We start from the raw sequence: 21,345 nt of genomic DNA, 5'->3' as shown, positions 1-21,345 counted from the left end.
GAGAGGAGCCCTGAGGCCTATGCTTCATGGCTTCTCACCTGCCTCTTGGACTGTGGGATATAGGGAGCTCGAGACTGAGGCTGGCACACTGCTAGTGGAGGAAGCCCTGGATTCCGAGCCAGAAGAGCTGGGCTTAGAATTCCCACACTGTCATTTACCAGGGTGTGACTTTGAGGGGGTTCACTTAACTTCTCTCAACGTTCTTTCTTTCTTTATGGCTGTGCTGGGTCTTCATTGCGGCACGTGGCCTTAGTCACCCAGTGGCATGTGGGATCTTACTATGCAGATATAAGGGGAAGAGAGTGCTCACTATGAGCCAGGCCTTGTTGGTAATTTCACTTTGAATCCTCAGGATTTTACAACATGGGCAGTATCATCCCTATTTTATAAGTGAGGAAACTAAGGGACAGTGAGCTTCAGAGCACTGAAGGGTAGCCCCAGCTTGCTACAGCTAAAGAAAAGCCCATGCAGTAATGAAGACCTGGCACAGCCAAAAATAAGTAAATAATTTTTTGACAAAAAGGCACGCTTGATCTGCCCTTCAGTTCCATAAAATTTAGAGTTGAAAAAGGACGTTCAGGTGTTCAAGTTGTTCCAAACATAAATAAAAGTTTTCCAATAGATGCATCAAGTATCAGCTTTTAAACTTTAATTCAAATTAAGTAAAATTAAAGTTTACTTCCTTTGTCATAGTAGCCACAATTCAACTACTCAACAGCCAACCTTACATGGCCAGTCACTGATGCATCAAACAACTTAGTCCAAAATCCTCTGCTACAACTCAGATCTCCAGGGTCTCACACTGACCACCATATCCTATTGGACACTCAAGGTCACCAAGACTTTTAACACAGCTAGAATCAAATGCAAATTCCTCCATGTGTTCACTCTGTAATCATTGGCTGATTTTTTTTTTTTTGTTTCATGCCTACTTGATACTCCTGGCAGCATGGCCATTCCCTGTGTGAAGAAAGCACATTGATAGCTTTATCTTAGCCCCCAAGATGATAGCTATACCTTGTCTTGGGATCCCAGCGAGTTGCTGAGATGATAGATGAAAGCTTATGGTGTTCCACCAGATTTGTGGTCTCTGAGGGAGAAGATTTAACTCAGGGACCAAAGACAGTCTCACTCACTCAGAGCTTTATGTAGTAGAAATTTTATTAAAGTGATAGTGACAGAAAAAGCTTCTGACATAGACATCAGAAGAGGGTAGAAAGATTACCCACCTTGTTAGTTTAAGCAGGTCTTTATATACTTTTCTGCTAGCTGCTGAGAATAGAAAAAAGTACCCCAAGGCTGTAAAAATTTTGCCCAGACCCTTTCCCATAACATACATCCTGGGATGACATCAGCACGAGATTAGCCAGAAGGAATGGGTTAACCCAGAGCTCAAGGCTGTGGAAGTCTTACCCAGACCTTCTTGCACAACATAAGTTCTGAGCTCAAAAAAGCTTGTCCTTGAGCAAGAAATACTGCTGCCTATGAGGCCTACATGTCTAAGGCAAAAGAATGTGAAAAAGAAAGAATGTTCACCTCTTCCTTAAAGGGGCTTGGACTCCTTATCAACCCGCCTAAGTTAACTCTCTTAACATAGCTCAGCCATGGGTGTCACTTCACTTCCCTCTCCTTCTGCATAGATTGGTTCCCATTCAAGATTTTGAGTTTCTCAGAGAAGTGATCTTTCTAAATTCCATTTCCACAGTCACGTACCACCAAGTATCTATGCTCAAGCTCCAGACATAGTGCATTATGTACTTCCTCCGAGGAACTAACCAGAATGACTGTCCAATCACAAGATTCTCCCGCCTGCTTCCCCAGTGAGGGACTGGCTGTCAGGGTGTAGTGTGGTAGGAATTTGAGACAGCCCCAGTCCCCTTGGCACTGGGGTCCATCCTTGGGACCCAGTCACACTCGGGTCTGTGGTCTGAGTCATGGGGTCTGAGAGCTGATATGAATGCAGCCAACGGGTCTGGCGTTGCCCTATGTTCCATGTACAAGGCCTTGTTTCTGGGCTTCCAGCAGCCTAAGGGGCAGTTAGTGGGATATGAGTCCCTTGAAAACCTCACAGTGCTCTTCAGATGATGTGTTTGTGTTCTTAGTCTCTGAATTGCTGTTGGCAAAGAATGGTTCCTTTGTATATTGTTTATTCTTGCCAGTGGGCTTCCCTAGTGTCTCAGATGGTAAGGAATCTTCTTGCGCTGCAGGAGACCCAGTTTCCATCCCTGGATTGGGAAGATCCCTCTGGAGAAGGGAATGGTTACCCACTCCAGTCTTCTTCCTGGATAATTCTATGGACAGAGGAGTCCAAAGAGTCTCAAAGAGTCAAACACTACTGAGCGACTGTCACTTCCCTTTTTCGTTCTTGCCAATACATGGCACTAACATATTTGCCATGTCAGCAGTCACTGTTTCTACTGTGGTATGTATGGCCCAGCATTAGCTGTGTCACTACCAGTTCCTGCCCTCTTTGTCCCAGGACCTAATAACTCCGTCACTCTTTCAGCTGAGAAGTCCTTTGCTTTTTTACAAAATGAAATCTTAATTAAAAAAAACACAACTTTTGGCTGTACCACATGGCATGTGAGATCTTAGTTCCCCAGTGAGGGATCTAACTTGTGCCCCCTGCATTGGAAGGGTGGAGTCTTAATGACTAGACCACCAGGGAAGTCCCACAAAATGAAGCCTTAAATGATGGTTTCATCTGGTGGACATACTTGGAGGTGCGTTTCTTGAGTCACAGTTTTGGAGAAGATGTAGATCTTTCTTCTTTGGAGGAAGCTCTCTTTAGGCAGGTCAGTCACTTCATTGAAGAGACAGCTGGTTCTAGGTTGGAGCACTGGAAATGTCCAGGACAGGGCGGAGTTGGGGAGGCAGCCCCTGCCCCCAGAAGATCATGGTCTGGCCGGTGAGGCTGGGCAAGTTCCTCAAAAGATGCCCCATGTCTCCATCCTTGGCTATTATTGGTGGAGGTTGGAGAAGAGGGAAGTTGGGAGGTGCTGGCGAAGTTGGGTTGGTGCTCCCTCCCTTAAGAAAGCTTCCTGAGGAGAGAGGGTCAGATTCTTTGTGAAGTAGGCAGACCCGCCAGGCCCAGGGGAGGCTGAAGGCAGGAAGACTGCATGTGCCTTGTTTCATACTTGTGGTTCTCTCTGCATCTTCTCCCATCAGTGTGTTGGATCTTAAGAACAACCCTGTGGGGTGGGCAATTCTCTGTCCTCAGAGGCCATGGAAAGAGTGAAGGTGGGTCAGCGAGCAGAAGCTGCTGGGCACAGTTTCCTGTTGGAATGACCCTGGTGTTTGGCCTGGAGTCTCAGCGAGACTGTGCAGGGCTGGCCTGCTCTCTTGGTCTCCAGTTTTCCAATCTAGTTCGTCTCTGAGCACTGCCACTCTCCTAGATTTACAGTCTGATTTGTTGAGTGAGTTCCTGCTGCTCCCAAGTCATAAATTCCAATAAAAGCAAGCGATCTTATCTTTGACCATGTTTTCCGTCATTGAGATGGAATGTGCTTGAAGATGGAGATCTTGATACGAATAAAATTATTTACAAGACAGAAACAGACTCACAGACATAGAAGTCAGACGTATGGTTCCCAAAGGGGTAAGGGAGAAGGATAAATTCGGATCTTGGGCTTAGCAGATACAGACTACTATATATAAAAAGATAAACAACAAGAGGCTACTGTAAAGCACAGGGAACTATATTCAAAGTCTTGTAATAATATATAATGGAATAGCATCTAAAGAAGAATATATAGATATATATGTATAACTGAATCACTTTGCTATACACCTAAAATGAAGATAGGCTTGTAAATCAACTATAATTTTTAAAAAAGGTGGAGATCTTCATATTGTATCTTTCCTTGGTAGGTTTTATTTACACTAAAGACCTAGAAAAAAAGTATGTGAAGTCTCTGAAAAGGATGTGCGTGCTTAGTGGCTAAGTCATGTCATGTCAGACTCTTTGGAACCCCATTAACCATAGCTTGCCTGGGTCCTCTGTCCATGGGATCTCCCAGGCAAGAATACTGGAGTGGGCTGCCATGCCGTCTTCCAGGGGATCTTCCTGACCCAGGGATCCAACTTGCATCTCCCTCATTACAGGCGAATTATTTATCACTGAGCCACCTGGAAAGCGCTCTCTGAAAGGGAACTGGTTCCTAAAATATGGGCAGATTTGCTTTTGAATAAGAACATCCTTCCAGGAATTCCCTGGTGGTCCAGTTGTAAGGAATCTGTGCTTTCACTATGTAGGGCCTGTGTTTGATCCTTTGTCAGGAAAGCCAAAAAGAAAAGGAAAAAGAAAAAAACAAAAGAATACATTTCCTAGCCTAGCGAAGGACTCAGGTGAGCTCAGTGTAGGTATACACTGTTCCCTCTGCTGGGAATCCTTGCCATGCTGCACCTCTGGCCGACAGCTGATTCAGCCAACATATTGTGTCCTCTGTGAAGGTCTCCCAAGCCTAAAGAACCCTCTGCTGTCCTCTCAGTGTCCCCATGGCAGCATCTGCCTCTCATGACTGCCTCCCCCAAAGGTGCAGGCTCCTCCAAAGCTGGGCTATGGCCTCTTGGTCCTTGTACCCCAGCTTCTAAAAGGGCATCTGGTGCCTTGCGGGGGCTCATCAGCGGCTGTTGGCTAAAGAGTGAGCTACTGCTGAATGTGTCAACCACATAGGATGTGTGAAAGTCCGATCTCAGTGGGCACAGCTTGGAAAGAGCAAGGGGAAACCCGTGAACTTGTGGATACCTTGCTAAACTGGGATACAACTTGAGTGTGTGCTGATGATTTACAGAAGTTGAATATAGTCTTTCTGACAGCTGTTTATAATATATATAGACTGGCACCTTAAAATTCACATTAAGCCCAATCTTTCTTGCTTGTATCAAATTCTTTTGCTTTTTAAAGATTCTTTCTCCCACATAATATTTTCATGTTCTTTCTTTAAAGTTAAAAAATTTTTTTTGGCCACATCACATGGCATGCAAGATCTTGATTCCCTGATCAGGAATCAAACCCGTGCCCCTTGCAGTGGAGGTGAGGATTCTTAACCACTGGACCACCAGGGAAGCCCCTATTTTTCTGTTCTTATGCAGAGCTGGGTGAAGTGCTGAAGTTACTGTAAATGCCCCAGGAGTGGTAACATCTCTTCCTTGATTTAATCTGTCCCTGCTTTCACATATAGCATCCACTCTGGTGTTGCAGGTGGGCACAGTCTTCAGAAATTGGAAGTCTGGACTGGTCCATTAGAGAAGAGGTTTTCCACAGCATTTCTTCACCTTGGCCATCCCTTTAATTCCTTATTTTTTGACCAGTGATGGAAAATTGAATCAACGGTGTCCCTATGGCTGGCGGTGGTGTTCAGATGCTGCAGAGTTCAGCTCTGTGTTTCCACCTGGGCGCAGGCCTACTTGGGACCTGAGTCATCGTTCCTTTCTTTTGTGAGTCTTTATTTGGGACACATCTTCTGAAGCACTCAGCATGGACCGGACTCTCTGTTTCTCATTTTTATGATTCAAAGACAAAGCAGGTGTTGATCTTGCCTTCCCCTGGATCTCGGTGGCCCTTCTAAAGTATAAAGTGAACTAAAAAAAAAAAAAGTCTTTTTGTACAGGTACCTGGATCCCACATGTGCTGCTGGGGTTCTGACCTCAGCTGGATCTGACCCTGCTTGGCTGCCTTTGGGGTCACAAAAGAAACACTTCAAGGGAGGCTGCAGTCTCATTTTGGCTCATTTTAACTTAATTACCTCTTTAAAGACCCTTCTCCAGAATTGAGAGTTGGACCATAAAGAAGGCTGAGCACCAAAGAATTGATACTTTTGACCTGTGGTGCTGGAGAAGACTCTTGAGGGTCCTTTGGATAGCAAGATCAAACCAGTCAATCATAAAGGAAATCAACCCTGAATAATCATTGGAAGGACTGTTGCTGAAGCTGAAACTCCAATACTTTGGCCACCTGATGTGAAGAGGCTACTCACTGGAAAAGACCCTGATGCTGGGAAAGACTGAGGGCAGGAGGAGAAGCAGGCGACAGAGGATGAGATGGTTGGATGGCATCACATCTCAGCGGACACGAGTTTGAGCAAACCCTGGGAGATGGTGAAGGACAGGGAAGCCTGGAGTGCTGCAGTCCATGGGGTCGCAAAGAGTCAGACACAACTTAACGACTGAACAATAAACCAGAGTCACATTCTAAAGTAGTTAGGGTGTTAGGGATTCAACATAAAGTTTGGGGAACATGATTCAGCCTGTCATAGGATCCAGGGTAAAGTTGCATAGTTTGGGCAGAGGGGGTAGATTTTGGCATCATTTCAAAGGTGTCTTGTTACAGGAACCAACTCAAGGTAAAAACCTATATGCAAAATAGAAATCCCAGAGATAAATCCATATACCCATGTACACCTTATCTTTGACAAAGGAGGCAATAATATACAACTGAAAAAAGACAATCTCTTTAACAAGTGGTGCTGGGAAAACTGGTCAACCACTTGTAGAAGAATGAAACTAGAACACTTTCTAACACCATACACAAAAATAAACTCAAAATGGATTAAAGATCTAGATGTAAGACCAGAAACTATAAAACTCCTAGAGGAAAACATAGGCAAAACACTCTCTGACATACATTACAGCAGGATCCTCTATGACCCACTTCCCAGAGTAATGGAAATAAAAGCAAAAATAAATAAATGGGACCTAATTAAACTTAAAAGCTTTTGCACAATGAAGGAAACTAAAAGCAAGGTGAAAAGACAGCCTTCAGAATGGGAGAAAATAATAGCAAATGAAGCAACTGACAAAGAATTAGTCTCAAAAATATACAAGCAGCTCATGCAGCTCAATTCCAGAAAAATAAATGACCCAACCAAAAAATGGGCCAAAGAACTAAACAGACATTTCTCCAAAGAAGACATACAGATGGCTAACAAACACATGAAAAGATGCTCAACATCATTCATTATCAGAGAAATGCAAATCAAAACCACAATGAGGTACCATCTCACACCGGTCAGAATGGCTGCTATTAAAAAGTCTACAAACAATAAATGCTGGAGAGGGTGCGGAGAAAAGGGAACCCTCTTACACTGTTGGTGGGAATGCAAACTAGTACAGCCACTATGGAGAACAGTGTGGAGATTACTTAAAAAACTGGAAATAGAACTGCCATACAACCCAGCAATCCCATTGCTGAGCATACACACCGAGGAAACCAGAATTGAAAGAGACACATGTACCCCAGTGTTCATCGCAGCACTGTTTACAATAGCCAGGACGTGGAAGCAACCTAGATGTCCATCAGCAGATGAATGGATAAGAAAGCTGTGGTACATATACACAATGGAATATTACTCAGCTATTAAAAATAATGCATTTGAATGAGTTCTAATGAAGTGGATGAAACTGGAGCCTATTATACAGAGTGAAGTAAGTCAGAAAGAAAAACACCAATATAGTATATTAATGCATATATATGGAATTTTGAAAGATGGTAACAATGACCCTATATTCAAGATAGCAAAAGAGACACAGATGTAAAGAACAGACTTTTGGTCTCTGGGAGAAGGCAAGGGTGGGATGATTTGAAAGAATGGCATTGAAACATGTATATTGTCATATGTGAAATAGATCGCCAGTCCAGGTTCGATGCATGAGACAGGGTGCTCAGGGCTGGTGCACTGGGATGACTTTGAGGGATGGGATGGGGAGGGAGGTGAGAGGGGGGTTCAGGATGAAGGACACATGTACACTCATGGCTGATTCATGTGAATGTATGGCAAAAACCACTACAATATTGTAAAGTAATTAGCCTCCAATTAAAAAATATATTAATTAAAAAAAACCCTATATGTGCATGGTCGGGAGAGGGGGTGTCTAGCAGCACTGAGTACATTGTAGGCACTTTCGGTGTGGCTGAATCTCTTGTAGCAACATGATTTTTGAGGATGTCACTAAAGGATGTTGTCAGGTGGCAGAAGTAGTGGAATAAAATAGCAAGTTTCACGAGATGTTAATATTCACAACATTAGAGGGCTCAGGGTGGAGCCCAAATGGAAGGAGATGTAAGAACTGTCATTGGTTAATTTAAAATGTCCAAGTAGAAAAGGTGTTATCTAGCTAGTTGATTTTTCTCATTTTGTGTTATAACTGATTTAAAATGGTATCTTTAACCTTTTTGTGGGTGTACTGTATCAAATTGACCCAATAATCCAACCTCTATGAATTTATCCCATGAAATTATGGAGCAAGTGACAAAGATGTATGTTGATTGTGATTAACTGAAGTGTGATTGATGCAAACTATGGGCCCAGCCACTGAGAACTGGTTAAATTATAGTCTGTCTAGGCTGTTGAATCCCATATGGTTATTAAAGGTGCTTATGTAGATTATCAGAGAAGGCAATGGCAACCCACTCCAGTATTCTTGCCTGGAAAATCCCATAGGCGGAGGAGGCTGGTAGGCTGCAGTCCATGGGGTCGCTAAGAGTCAGACACGACTGAGCGACTTCACTTTCACTTTCCACTTTCATGCACTGGAGAAGGAAATGGCAACCCACTCCAGTGTTCTTGCCTGGAGAATCCTAGGGACAGGGGAGTCTGGTGGGCTGCCGTCTACGGGGTTGCACAGAGTCAGACACTACTGAAGCGACTTAGCAGCAGCATGTAGATCATGGATCATAGGGACTGGGTAGGCAAAGGCATGCATGTACCTGGCCTGTGTTGGGAGTGGGGAGTGATAGGAACTATGGCATTAGGAGGGTGGTGAAAGTGCGGAGTGAAGATGGCTACTTGGTTCTAGTTGTTTCCTGGCCATGTGGAAATGTGCATCCAGTGTGGTCAGACTTTCCCATTTAAAAAATCGTAATTTGGAAGAAAATTATAAAATTTATTTATTTTATTTTTTTTCCGTTTTAGTCAGATGGCTTCCCAGGTGGCTCAGTGGTAAAGAATCCACCTGCAATGCAGGAGATGCAGGTTGGATCCCTGGGTTGGGAAGATCCCCTGGAGGAGGGCATGACAACCCACTTTCAGTATTCTTACCTGGGAAATCCCATGAGCAGAGGAGCCTGGTGGGCTATAGTCCACAGGGTCACAAAAGAGTGGGACATAACTGAATGACTAAACAACAGCAATGACAACAAAATTGACATATAGCATTATGGAAGTTTAAGGTGTGCTAAGTCGCTCAGACATGTCTGACTCTTTGCAACCCGTGGACTGTAGCCCACCAGGCTCCTCTGTCCATGGGGTTCTCCAGGCAAGAATACTGGAGTGGGTTGCTATTTCCTTCTCCATTAAGGTGTACAAAATGATAATAATTTGGTGCACATAGATTGTGAAATGATTATCACAATAAGTTTAGTCTGTTGTTGTTCAGTCATGTCTGATTCTTTGTGACCCCATGGACTACAGCACATCAGGCTTCCCTGTTCTTTACCATCTCCCAGAGTTTGCTCAAACTCACGTCCACCGAGTCGGTGATGCTATCTAACCATCTCATCCTCTGCTGCCCCCTTCTCCTTTTGCCTTCTATCTTTCCCAACATCAGAGTCTTTTCCAATGAGTTGGCTCTTCACATCAGGTGGCCAAAGTATTGGATGTTAAGTTTAGTTAACATTCACCATCTCCTATTGGTACAAAAAAGAAGAAAAATGTACTTTTTCTTTGTGATGAGAATTCTTAGGATTGACTCTCTCAGGAACTTTCTTTTCTTTTTTTTTTAATTAAAAAAAAATGTGGTGGCACCAAGCCTTTTTTGTGGCACTTGGGCTTCTCTATTTGTGGTGCACAGACTTAGTTGCCCCACAGCATGTGGGATCTTAGTTCCCTGACCAGGAATCAAAGCCACATCCTCTACATTGGGAGGTGGATTCTTAACCACTGGACCACCGGTGAAGTCCTTGACTCTCTTAACAGCTTTCATTTACACCCCACAGCAATGTTCATTGAAATCATCATGCTGCTGGTTATATCCTTAGAACATATGTTTATCTTGTAACTGGAAGTTTGTACTTTTTGTCCACCTTCCATCCAATTCCCAGATTTTCTGTTTTTTTAAAAGAGAAGTCAGAAATCTGGAATTTTCTGGAAAATGTTCTGATTTTTTAATGTTGGTAAAATGCTTCCCTGGTGGCTCAGTGGTAAATAATCCACCTGCCAATGCAGGTAATGCAAAACGTTGGGCCCAGCTCCAGACTGCCTGAATTAGAGACTCTTGAACTCTGGAATTTCCCAGACCAGAATACTGGAGTGGGTTTCCATTTCTTACTCCATAGGATCTTCCCAATCCAGGGATCGAACCTGCATCTCTTGCACCGGCTGGTGGATTCTTTACCACTGCGCCACCTGGGAAGCTCCTCCTACTGTCACAGAATTCTTTTCTAATTGTTATCTGCTTACTTTAATAAGTGTATTAGAATTTGAGCTGATTTCTAAGGAAAGGCTAGGATTTGCCCAAGTGGAAGAAACAGGAAGATAGTTCAGATGAGCCAGCAGTCCTGGCAAACCTGGCCTAAAGCCTGATGTGCTGGCTCAATGGTAGTGGTCTGGGCTGGTAGGGGTGAGGTGGGCGATGAAGCTTGAGAATGAGTGTGAGGTGGGGAACCCACCATGCGCCCTGAGGGCAGTGCCAAGGGATGGGGATGTTAGGGGGATGACATGGCTACTTTCCAGGGACAGTGAGAGCACAGGAAGCAGGATTGTAGGACACGCACCTGGCAGCTGAATGTGGGCCAGATGGGGCCAAGATGCTGGTCACTTCTGCAGGGCTGTTGGTGTTAGTTAGCCTCTTGGCTTAGTGTTTCAGTTGTGTTAGCCCAGGACCTTGGGCCATCAGGAGGGAGGTGCCAGGGGTCTGGGGGAGAGAAACAGGAGAGGGGGATGGATGTCTGTCATTTAGTGTTGCTCTCTGTGTGGACTTGATCATGAGCATCATATAGGTTGTTGTATAAAGGAAAACCTCCTACAATTGCTGATATTGGAGAAAATGCAAAATAAGAGAAAGGCCAGAAGCAGCCTGGACTCCAGGAGTGTTGACTAAAGTAAAAACACACAAGGTGAGAGGTGTGAGTTTGGGTTTTATTTGGGGGCCTTACTGAGTCTGGTAGCTCAGACGGTAAAGAATCTGCCTGTAATGCAGGAGACCTGGGTTTGATCCTTGAGTCGGGAAGATCCCCTGGAGGAGGGCATGGCTACTCACTCCAGTAGTCTTGCCTAGAGAATTCCATGGGCAGAAGAGCTTGGTGGGCTACAGTCCGTGGGGTTGCAAAGAGTTGGATGTGACTGAGTGACTGACTCTTCCGCTTTCACTCTTCACTGAGGCCTATAGCCTGGTCGGCAGCCTCTCAGACAGCTCTGAAGAACTGCTCCCAAGGGGTATGGGGGTGCAGGGGCAGTCAGTATATATGTGATTTTGATGAAGGGGGGATGTGTAACCAGGCACACATCTTGTTAAGAAAGTAGCTGCTAGTCACAAGGAACAGATGTCTCTGTTAATGATTTTACTGCTTTTTCTAAGTATGGGAAGATGTTGGAATCCAGGTTCATTAAACATTTCTCCTAAAAATATCTGTCTGAAGGCCTCTTCTGCCAGTTTTTCCCAGAGCACAGAATGCCTTGTTTCTGATCTCCACCCTGAACTCCTCTTAGTGTGGGTTGAAGGTCAGTGACTTGTGGTGGTGAGTGACTCAACCACCCCCGATCCCCGCCCCCATCCCCGAGCCAGATGGCAGGCAACATTCTTTGGCAGAAGCAAATACAGTGTGTAGCTGTTGAGTGAGCTGCTGTCTACTTACCCCAGTCACAGGTCCAGACGTGGTTAAGTCTGTAAAGCCAGCTTTTTGTTCTTCATACGATTCTTTGTAGTTTATTGCTCCCAAGGCTTGTCTGTTTTGTCAGAATTTTAAACAATTCAAAGGGAAATTACCTTTCAGGGCTTTCCTGGCTCAGTGGTAAAGAATCTGTGTGCAATGCAGGAGACCTGAGTTCAATCCCTGGGTTGGGAAGATCCCCTGGAGAAGGGCATGGCAATCTACTCCAGTATTCGTGCCTGGGGAATCCCTTGGACAAAGAAGGGATTTGAAGGGAAAGAAGGGACAGAGAAGTCTGGCAAGCTATATAGTCCATGGAGTTGCAAAGAGTCAGACATGACTGAAGCGACTTAGCACCAGCAGCCACCTTTCAGGGCAATGTAGAAATAACAAGAATGGAAATTTCTAGGAAGGGACTGAGACAGTCCTGAAGGGCTTAGCAGAGGTTGTCGCTTTTACTGGGGCTTGGAGGTGGAGAGATTCATGTCAGTTCTTATTGTTACTCCAGCATCCTGTGGGATCTGGGGGGGAGGAAGTATGCTTGTCTGCTTGGACTGCCATCATAGGATACCACAGACTGTATGACTTAAAGAACAGAAATTGATTTCCTCATAGATTTGGAAGTTCCAAGTACCAAATCAGAGTGCTGCCTGGTTGGTTTCTGATGAGGCCTCTCTTTTGTTTGCAAATGGCTGCTTCTTGTTGTGTCCTCACATGCCCCTAGAGGGAGCAAGAGAAAGCTCTGGTCTTCTTCTAAGGACACCAGTCTTACTGGATCGAAGCCCCACCCATATGACCTCATTTAGGACTTCCCAGGTGGTGCAGAGGTAAAGAATCCGCCCTCCAATGCAGGAGCTGAGAGAGATAAGCATTTAATCCTGGGATTGGGAAGATCCTTCTGGAGTAGGATTTGGTAACCTGTTCCTGTATTCTTGCCTGGAAAATTCCATGGACAGAGGAGCCTGTTGGGCTACAGTCCATAGTGTTGCAAAGAGTTGGACATGACTGAGCACTCATGGGTGCTCCCATAATCTTAATGACCTTCTTAAAGTCCTGTCTCCAAATACAGTCATAGGAGGTTGAAGTTCACAAGAGAACTTTAACCTATGAACTGGGGATGGTGGTGGGGGGAGTAATGAGGAGTGAGGGAAATAGTTCAGTCCATATCCATAACAGAAGACAATGTGCTCAGTCACCCGTGAAGTCAGGGCACATGTGGGCTGGATGGAAGGAGAGGTGGTCGAGGGACCTGATCAAAGGGAGAAGAGGGCTTCGAGGATGTGCAGGAGGTGGCAGGAGTTGAAAGAGGAAAGGCCCAACGTTCTCTTCCAGCTTGTCTGCCTGCGCTCTCCTGGAATTCAGGAATTGTCATCATTAGCAAAATGACACTTCTTCAGGTCGGAACATCACTGAAGATCAGTTTCTCTGGTCCTCACTTGAATCCTTTGGCTGAGGTGCTCTCAGGTTCAAGTTTTGAGAAGCATCTTTTCCTTCTGAAAGGCAGACCTCACGTCCAGCATAGCGCGTGGAAGTTCCCAAGTCTGGCAGCATCTATTAACATGACAAGAAAAGGAGTCAAATTTCCACCACCATTTTGCTATGAAGGGTCAGTTTAGACTGTTCGAAGGGCATGGTCCCTTTTTAGGCAAAGAAGAAAAGAGATTTTTAAGAGTGGCCGAGGGGCTTCCCCGGTGGCTCGGTGGTAAAGGATCCACCTGCCAATTCGGGAGCCTCAGGTTTGATCCCTGGTTCGGGTGGATCCCATATGCCAGGGGACAAATAAGCCCTTGTGCCACAACTGTTCTGCCTGTGCTCTGTCTAGAGCCTGGGAGTTGCAACTACTGAGGCCTGTGTGCCCTAGAGCCCGCGCTCAGCAACAAGAGAAGCCACTGCAATGAGAAGCGTGCACACTGCAACGAGAGTAGCCCCTCCTCGCCCCAACTAGGGAAAAGCCTGCACAGCAACAAACACCCAGCACAGCCAATAAATAAGTGAATAAATAAATAAAATATTAATAAGATACAAGAGTGGCTGAGAGGGTGAAGTAAATGAGCTTGAGGTGGGAGAGGTGAGGACCAGAATCCTCAAGGTGTCTTGAAAAATGATGTGAGTGGAATGATCTGAGGGTGAGAGAGAGCTTCCCCTCTGCTCCCCTACTCTACTTCAAGGGACTGAATGGCCCACAAAAGTGAACTGAGAAAAATGAAGATGCAACAAGCCAGTGCCCCAGAGGGTGCGGGCTGTGCCTAAACAGATGTCAGGGTTTTTGTTGAGAGCAGCAGCTGACAGGGTGGGGTGGGGCTGATGGGAGCCACATTATGGGTGGTGTTTTTCATATGCAGAGCAGCCCTTTGATCTGAGGGGTATGCAAGTGCTGGAAACTGGAGAGGCTCGGGTGGAGGGGGCCTTTGTCTTTGACAGAAAAAGCATCTGCCTGACTCCAGCTCCCTTGCCTGCCCCTTCAGCCCACGGGCTCCCACAACAATGTCTCAATGGGAACCTGAGTCTTCCTACAGCTGAAGAAGTCTTAGGAAAGAGAAAGAAGACTGCTGCAAGTGTTGGACTAGGAGCTTAATCAATTCTTTCCACATCCCAGAAAGCGAGAGAAGAGAGGAAGTGCAGAGGCAAGCGGAGAGTGGAAAGGGAGACATGGCAGGAAGCAGGGGAGGAAGAATGGCATTTGAACACTGAAATAGATGTTTGGGTAATGAGCTTGCTTTCCCAGTGAACACGACTCTTCAGAAAATAGTGCAGGTGGGATGAGTGTGTGTCACTGGAGTGAGGGAGAAGAGTACTCAGCTGACAGGACATGGTTTTTGATGGACTGATAATTCTTTTTTCCCCTAAAAGGCAGTATTGTTGTTGTTAGTCACTAAGTCGAGTTAGTCACTCAGTCATGTCTGACCCCATGGACTGTAGCCCACCAGGCTCCTCTATCCATGGGATTTCCCAGGCAACAATACTGGAGTGGATTGTCATTTCCTCCTCCAGGGGCTCTTCCCCACCCAGGGATCAAACCTGCATCTCTTGCATTGGCAGGCGGATTCTTTACCACTGAGTCACCAGGGAAGCTCGCTAAAAGACAGTATAATACAAGGCAAACACTAAAGTGAAAGCAGAAAGCTGTTTATCTAGCTGTGCTTTTGCAGGGTGAAAGAAAGTCCCTGTAAGTCTTTGCACTGTTAGAAACTTCATGCTAATTGGAATTTTATCACAATCACAATAATTTACAATAGTTCTTCCTTTCTTGCTGTTTCTTACCCTTCTTACAGTCTCAATCGATACAGATTAAGAGACTTGAAACAAAGCAATGGCTTTTTGGCCTGAAGATGAGTATTTTCTGCTTGTGGAGATTTTCGAGTGCGTCCTATGGGGTAGATGTAATCTTTGGGTATACATCTCATACACTATTTGTATGAGCATGTCCACTCATACAATATCTTTAAGTCAGATGTCTGCCCAGACATGGGCATTTGGCATGGCATGGCTGACACTTGGCACGGCCTGGGGTGGGGAGGGGAGAGGCAGAATTGGGTCCTATATTGGATTGCCTCTTTAGGGGCTCTGGTTTGGGTAGCAGTTTGGGAGAGCAGGGAGCATGGTGATTTGGCACTTCTTGAACACCTAGCAGAAGAAAAAGATCTGAAATAAGAGAATGGTTTTGTGGATTTTTTTTTTTTCTCCTACAGGCAGAAATTGACCTGACACAGTGATCTAAGTGAGGGCTGTTAATTAACAGATCCGGAAGTTGGATTTGGGGCTGTTTCTAAATCATTACACCTGAGTGGCACTGTTATAACCAGGATGGAACATTCAGGAGAAGTAGGCATACTGCTTTCAAAGTGGTGCTGGAGAAGGCTCTTGAGAGTCCCTTGGACAGCAAGGAGATCAAATCAGTCAACCTGAAGGAAACTTTGAATATTCACTGGAAGGACTGTTGCTGAAGCTGAAGCTCCAATACTTTGGCTACCTGATGAGAATAGCTGACTCGATGAAGAAGACTCTGATGCTGGGAAAGATTGATGGCAGGAGGAGAACGGGGCAACAGAGGATGAGATAGTTGGATGGTATCACCTGCTCAATGGACATGAACTCGGGCAAACTCTGGGAGATGGTGAGGGGACAGGGAGGCCTGATGTGCTACCAGTCCACGGGGTCGCAAAGGGTCAGACACAATTTGGCAACTCAACAAGAACAGGCATACTGCCTCTCCCTGGCTCAAGGGTACGTGTGCTCTGAGGAGTCAGACCTTGCCTTAGCTGAAGTTGTCTTTGGACACCTTGAAGAGATCAGGGTCAGTCCTGCTGCTAGCCTCACCAGCAGCTACCCAGCTTCTCAGTGGAAAGAATATGATGTTTGGGGACCATAGATCTGGGTTTGAGTCCTGGCTTCCCTGTCTCTTAGCATTGTGACCTTGAGCCATATAGTCCTTGAAAGATTGCCCTTTCTGTGCCTGATTCCTCATCTGTAAAATGGGTGTGATGAAACAAACCTCATAGGATTGTAATGAGGAATAAACAAGAGGACCTTCATAAAGTGCATCAAAGACATTTGGTAAAAGTTTGTCTTGCTTTTCTTCTACTGTAAAGTGCTTGGGTTTACCTGTAACTAGTGGGTTTACTCTTATACCTCAGCCTTGCTGACACATTTTACTGAATAAAATTTTTTTCCCCCAGCTGAGGCATGTGGCATACGGAATCTTATTTCCTTGACCAGAGATCCAACTGGGGCTCACTGACACATTTTAAACCCTTGGTTCCCCTTGCCACATTCCATTTTTTTATTCCTAAGCATTACTTTCAAACTAGCAAGAGAAACTCGGACAGGGTTGGGATTGAATTCTGTTTTTGAACCCAACAGTTTGCCATCTTTCTTGTTTTTACTCCAAGTGTCCCTCTTGGAGTGATTGGTCCGGGACCCAATTTCTTAGTGATTGGTTCAACAATCTGGGTTTAAGCCAGTCAGCATATAATATTCCTCTGTGTACTTTTATGGGTGTGGGTGTGAGCATGTGTCCTATGTTGGGTTCACCTGGTCAAGGAGAGGTTGGAAAGGAGTTTTTGATTTTTTTTTCTTTCTGAGACTGGTGTTGGATTTTCTTGTTATAAGGGCAGTTACATAGACCAGGGCAGTCCTGATCTTACTATGCTCCTCTGCTTTTGACTTTCTGCTGTGTGACAGTCTGTTCCATTACTGTTTAAGCCAATTTAATGCTGGGATGTTTGTGTTAATCACTCAGTCATGTCCAAGTCTTTGGGACCCCTGTGAACTGCAGCCCTCCAGGCTCCTCTGTCCATGGCATTTTCCAGGCAAGAATACTGGAGTGGGTTGCCATTTCCTTCTGCAGGGGATCTTCCTGACCCAGGGATCGAACTCAGGTCTCCTGCACCATGAGCAGACTCTTTACTGACTGAGCCACCAGGGAAGCCCTGATTCCAGCTGGTTCCTGCTGTCTCTGTAACGGTCCCATATAAACTCCCTATGCATTACCTGAAGTCACCACGTATGTATCCTAAACAGTGTGTTATTGGTGTTGGTTTTTCAATTGTTCTATACATGCAATTACATGATATACATTCTTCTATGCCTTGCTGGTTTACTGAACATTTTGCAACATTCATTAATGCTAATAAATGTGGCCACGATTCATTTTCTTTGTTGCATGGCATCTCACTGATACATATACCACCATCTATCCTGCCCCTTTTTAATGGACATTTGAGCTGTTTTCAAGTTTCTGCTGTTTCTAATTGTTTTGCTGTAAACATTGTGGTATTGTGTCCTAAAACACGTGAGAGTTTCACGCTCAGATTCTATGGATTTCCTTTTATTTAATTGAATTGAAGTAAGGAAAGCTGGAATGACTCTATAGGGATACTTCTCTGAGTCTGGTCTTCCTGATCTCCTTTTTCTTTAACCTGCTTCAGAGATTACTGCCTTCTTGGTCACAGGATTTAGGTACCCTCTGATGTTCCTCTGCTTTTCATCACAGTCTTAGACACACTGTTCCTTTCACTAAAAGTTGGGGCACTTTTTAAAAAATTGAAGTATAATTGATTTATAATGTTCTTATATACAATATTAGTTTCAGGTATATAACAGTGATTCAATATTTTTATGGATTATACTCTATATAAAGGTATTATGAAAATTGGCTTACTCTGTGCTGTACAGTATATCCTTGCAGCTTATTATTTTATACAGAGTAGTTTGTATCTCTTAATCACCTGCCCCTATCTTGCCCCTCCCTCCTTCCCTCTCCCCATTGATACCCACTAGTTTGTTCTCTATATTTGTGAGTCAATTTCAATTTTGTTATATTCATTCATTTTTTTCCAGATTCCACATTTAACTGATAACATAACAGCATTTGACTCTATCTGACTTATTTCACTTAGTATAATACTCTCCACGTCCATCCATGTTGTAGCAAATGGCAAATTTTCATTCTTTTTTAATGGCTGAGTTGTATTCCATTGTATGTATAAACCACATCTTGTTTATCCATTCATCTGTTGATGGATACTTAGATTGTTTTAATATCTTTGCTATTGTAAACACAACTGCTATGAACATTGGGATGCATGTATGCTTTTGAATTAATGTTTTTCATTTATTCAGATACAAACTCAGGAGTGGAATTTCTGGGTCATGTGGTAACTCTATTTTAAATTTTTAGGGGAACCTCCGTACTGTTTTCCAGTAAATGAATTTACATTTTCACCAACAGTGTACAAGTGTTCCCTTTTCTCCACATCCTTGCCAACATTTGCTTTTTGTGGTATTTTTTATGATAACCATTCTGACAGGTGTGAGGTAATCTTTCATTGTGGTTTTGACTTACATTTGTCTCATGATTACTGATGCTGAACATCTTTCCATGTGCCTGTTGGCCATCTGTATATCTTCTTTGGAAAAATATCAATTCATATTTTCTGTCATTTTTTAACTAGGTTTTTTTTTTGATATTCAATTCTGTGTGCTGTTTATGTATTTTGATATTAACCCCTTATTGGTCACATCATTTGCAAATATTTTCTTCCATTTAATACATTGTCTTTTCATTTTGTTTCTTTTGGTTTCTTTTGCTGAGCAAAAGATTTTGAGTTTAATTACACCCCATTGCAGTAAGCCAGGCTTTCTTCCTGCAAACTTATCATATGCAAAAGTTTAGGTGATTTGCATCATCTTCCCATTTTTTTGTTTTTGCTTTTGTTTCTTTTGCCTTGGGAGATAGATCCAAAAAAAAAATATTGCTGCAATTTATGTCAGAGAGTATTCTGCCTATGTTTTCTTACAGGAATTTCATGGTTTTTGGTCTTATATTTAGATGTTTAATCCATATTGAGTTTATTTATCTTTTTATGTGGAGTGAGAAAATGTTCGAATTTCATTCTTTTACATGTAGCTGTCCCCCAACACCACTTATTGAAGAGACTCATTTTTTCCATTGTATATCCTTGCCTCCTTGTCATAGATTAATTGACCATATGTGCGTGGGTTTGTTTCTGGGCTCTTGATTCTATTTCATTGATCTATGTATCTGTTTTTGTGCCAGTACCATGCTGTTTTGATTCCTGTAGCTTTCTTTTCTTTTGATTACTGTAGTATAGTAATCAGAAGTCAGAGAGTGTGATACCTCAAGCCCTGTTCTTCTTTCTTAAGATTGCTTTGGTTAGTTGTGGTCTTCTGTATTTACATACGTATTTTAGAATTATTTGTTGTAGTTCTGTGAAAAATGCTGTTGGTATTTTGATCAAGATTGCATTGAGGGTCTACCAATTTTGGAGTAGGACTAGCTCTTTCAAATTCTTCAAGAGACAGCCAGCCCAACTGGGGTTTTTAATCTATAGAAACTGAAGTAGCTGTAGATCAGCTCACCTCATTTGTGGTGTCCTAGATCCTTCCTGGTGGGCCTGTGGTGAGAGCAGGAGCAGATCTGTTCCCCAAGTATTAGTTTCCTAGTGCTGTGATGCCACAAACTGGGGTGGCTTAAAATGATAGAAGCTTATTCTCTCACAGTTTTAGGGTCTGGAAATCTGAAATCAAGCTGTTGGCAGGGCCATATTCCCTGAGAGATCTGGAGAAAAATCATCCCTTCCTTCTTCCAGTTTCTGGTAGTTGTCAGTAATCCTTGGCTTGTAGATGTACACTCCAACTTTCACTTCTGTCAACACATGGCTGTCTTTACACGTGTTCCCTCTGTGTGTGTGTGTGTGTGTGTGTGTGTGTGTGTGCGTGTGTATCTGTCTGTGTCCAAGTTTCCCCTTCTTTTAAGGACACCATAAGGGAGTAGGGCCCACTTCAGTGACCTCATTTTAAATTGATTACATCTGCAAAGACCCTATTTCCAAATAAGGTCACATTTGTATATCCTGCGGGTTAGGATGACCTTGCCTTTTGGGGAGATAAAATTCAATCCATAAACCCTCTTTTTCCTCAGTCTAGTAGCTCTACCCCTGGTTAAGGAGATGGATTTTGGGTTGACCAGCTTTCCTTGTCCTGTGGTGACTTTCACCTGTCCTGTGGTGATGGTGACTCTTCCTATCATTAAATCTTTTTTTTTTTCTCTTTACTTTTTATTTTACATTGGAGTATAGCCAATTAGCAAAGTTTAATTGTGATAGTTTCAGGTGTGATAGCTTTGGGTGCACAGCAAGAGCAACTCAGTCATATATATACATATATCCATTCTCCCTCAACCTCCTCTCCTATCCAAGCTGTCTCATAACATTGAGGAGCTTTATATTTCTTTTTCCTTCTGGGCTTCAGCTTTGGCCCAGCAGGCTCTGGCTTCCATTTTGCTCACTTACGGAGTGTTCACTCTGCGTGGTTGAGAAGAGAAATCCCATCACCTGAACATTAGCTGTTTCCCTGGTGGTTCAGGTGGTAAAGCATCCGCCTGCAAAGCAGGAGATCCGGGTTCGACCCCCGGGTTGGAAGATCCCCTGGAGGAAGGCATGGCAACCCACTCTAGTATTCTTGCCTGGAGAATTCCATGGAGAGAGGAACCTGGTGGGCTGCAGTCCATGCAGTTGTGAAGAGTCGGACGTGACGGAACTCTTCTAACTAACTAACTAACACTTTCACTTTCACCATGAACTTACTAGTAGGTTGATGAAAAAGTAATTGCAGTTTTGGATCATGAATTTTAAGTCATAAGTAGGCTCAAACACACCTTTATTAATCAAAATAGAAACCTCTACAATCAATACATTTTTGCCAATGAGAAATAAATTCGTGTATTCTTGTAGCATAAAAATCCTTGGTTTACAATTCAACAAACTCTTGGAAAGCATTTTCTGTCTCCTGCTTGTTGTAGAAACTTTTTCTCTGCAAAACAGTTGTCAAGATGCTTGAAGAAGTGGTAGTTGGTGAGAGGTAGGTGAATGTGCGGGGGGAGGGCAGAAACTTCGTAGACCAGTTTGTTCAACTTTTGAAGTGTTGGTTGCGAAATGTGCAGTCAGGCATTATTGTGGAGAAGAATTGGCCCTTTCTGTTGACCAGTGCTGGCTGTAGGCATTGCAGTTTTTGGTACA

General features: G+C 43.9%; 1 long non-coding RNA gene across 1 annotated transcript in view; it reads left to right on the top strand.

Annotated features, from left to right (window-relative positions):
- LOC147363105 (uncharacterized) overlaps positions 1 to 16,486 on the top strand; it is a 37,613-nt gene extending 21,127 nt beyond the window's left edge. Inside the window, exon 2 of the long non-coding RNA XR_015136771.1 lies at positions 15,496 to 16,486. This is a non-coding gene — a long non-coding RNA (uncharacterized LOC147363105). The remainder of the gene's footprint in view (positions 1 to 15,495) is intronic.
- Positions 16,487 to 21,345: the final 4,859 nt, after the last annotated feature.

Source organism: Bos grunniens, chromosome 11 (assembly GCF_055505025.1).
Source record: "Bos grunniens cultivar Pamir isolate PY7600 chromosome 11, Bosgru_T2T1.0, whole genome shotgun sequence".
In the NCBI taxonomy this organism is placed as follows: domain Eukaryota; kingdom Metazoa; phylum Chordata; class Mammalia; order Artiodactyla; family Bovidae; genus Bos; species Bos grunniens.
This window is presented reverse-complemented; position numbering and strand designations above follow the sequence as displayed.